We start from the raw sequence: 2500 nt of genomic DNA on the forward strand, positions 1-2500 counted from the left end.
GTAATAATAATAATAATAATAATAATAATAATAATAATAATAATAATAATAATAATAATAATAATAATAATAATAAAAAAAAATAAAAAAAAATAATAATAATAATAATAATAATAACAACGACCATAATGTTTATTTTCTGCATCGTGGCATGGAACACTGCCCTGCCCTCCCTTACCTTATGGTGTTCCTAGCTACACTTTTCCCTGCTTCAATTCATTACAATTCCTTTGTGGTTGCTTGATATGGTTTTCTTTCACCCTGGCACTGCATTGAAACCGGAAACACAACAGTGAATATAAAACATTATTTTTCCTTTAAGCTACACAGTACAAAGAATAATTCCAATGAACGTGGCAACAATACAGCAGTCTCCACCACACCACCTCACCTGGGGCTCTCCTCTGGCCGGTACTGGCTACAGTCCCCCTCTCCCCTCAGGTCAATCCCTCACATGGATTACAGGCGCTCTGGTGTGATTTATTTCATTCACTCCCTTAGACTGAATTTTACAATATTTTATTAAGAACTGAACATCTCTTCATAAATTGGACTGACTTTTGTGCTTGATGTCAGAAGACATTTACTCGAGAAGACAAACTGATAACTTAGATGCTTCCCAAATAAAAGTTTATTAAATGAATTCCGCCACCCAGCAAGAGGCGAGGACCGAGATGCACCGCCTAACAGACACAACATATGTTTCTGAGGTGCTACAAGGCAGTACAATAACTCTTATAGAGTTGCCACACTATCCACCACATGGGATGAAGGTGACACGTGGCCAGCGGTCAGCAAATGGTGAAGGTATATAAGCCTGAAGAGAAATTCCACCAGAACCATTTCATACATAATTTAATCCAGACCAACGAAATAATTAATCGTACACGTCCTTCACCTTCCCTCGCTCCTCACATACACCAAATGAGGCAAATGAAACGCCGCTGCAACCGAACACTTGCGATCATTCACGAAAAAATAAAGAAAAAAAAATTTATCAACACCACAGCAGAACATGTAACAGTTCACCACTTTCTAATAAACTTACACACATTCCAAATATAAATAAACAAAATTCAAACACGAACCTTGCGAGCTTGAAGTTGAAATACACTAAATATGCAAATGAGGTGAGTAAGAAAGGGGGAAAATATATGAAAATTTATATTGCCTTTTCTTGCTTTTTTTGGTGATGAACAATTCTTCCCATAAACACTAAAAACTTTGCTGTATATACTGTGAGAGAGCGTAGTATCGTAGTGGTTGAGATTTATTTATATTTTTTTCCATATTTTTTTACGATAGTACACTTTTTTTTTCTTATAAGCAGTTAAAACTTTGCTGCATAAGTAGAATTGGGTTGGAATACGTTATCTTTAGTTCAGGCAAGGTTGAATATGGTAATAATGCACTGACGGAAAAGGGAGAACTGCGAATCCCTCCCTTCCACCACCAGCTGGAGTTGCTCTCAGTATACACATAACCCGGACACTACATTAATATACATCTCGTATTTTTTTTTTTTTTTTTTTACTCTTTAATGTTTTAATGTTTTTAACTTTTCAATGTGTTAATGTTTTATAACGTTTAACTGTTTTTAACTTCCTCTTGTACCAGAACCACTATCTTCAATTCGGCAGTCTTTAAATCGTGTACATTAATTGTTAATTTATCTTCAAGAATGACCACTGTTACTTTTTTCCTAAACAAAATTAGTATTGTTACTTTTTTCTTGATACTTTACTTCCTAGCAATTTTTTTTCCGTTACTTTTTTTCCTGATTCTTTCTTTGCTACAATCTGTCTCTCCACGCTATGAGGTCAGTGAGGAAAGCACAGACGCGCATCGCCAGCTCAGAGTGTGGGGAGTGACGGGCCCACTGATCGCATTGCATCATCCCGGGGGAGTAACGTCAGGAGCACACCAGCACAGCACACCACTACCAGCATGAGTTGAAAGGACACAGGCAGACAGTCGTAACGGTCGGTAATCATCATTCTCTCTCTCTCTCTCTCTCTCTCTCTCTCTCTCTCTCTCTCTCTCTCTCAACTTTCACTGCTATGGGCGTCTTCTAACATTCAGAGTACTGTAATGAATTTAAGTTACACACACACACACACACACACACACACACACACACACACACACACACACACACACACACACACACAAAACAAAAAGGAGAAATTAACCTCATAATTATCCTTACGAAGTGACATGTCTATGTATTTAAGAATATCTGGTTAAAAAGTAGGAATAAAATAAATAAAAAAAAATGTCAGTGGCTATTTAAACATGGAAATAATTGAAAGAGCGTGCATTTCAAACAAATTAAAAAGGTTCTGGTGAAGAATGAAGAAGGTATCCATAAACTAGATGAGGGTGGCTGTATATAAAAGAAAAAAAGATTATCAAATATTCCTTTATCAGTAGTACATTCAGAAACCTTGTAATGTGAGGTCAGTTATCTGGTTCTGAGTGGTAGCTGATTTGTGGCGTT

The 2500-nt window shown here is 36.6% G+C and overlaps 1 protein-coding gene across 1 annotated transcript in view; it reads right to left on the minus strand.

Moving 5' to 3' along the window:
• Positions 1-2500, minus strand: part of LOC123515808 (SUN domain-containing ossification factor-like) — a 102275-nt gene that overhangs the window by 82477 nt on the left and 17298 nt on the right. The gene's annotated exons all lie outside the window — the stretch shown is intronic.

The sequence above is a fragment of the Portunus trituberculatus genome, chromosome 40 (genome assembly GCF_017591435.1).
Source record: "Portunus trituberculatus isolate SZX2019 chromosome 40, ASM1759143v1, whole genome shotgun sequence".
Lineage (NCBI taxonomy): Eukaryota > Metazoa > Arthropoda > Malacostraca > Decapoda > Portunidae > Portunus > Portunus trituberculatus.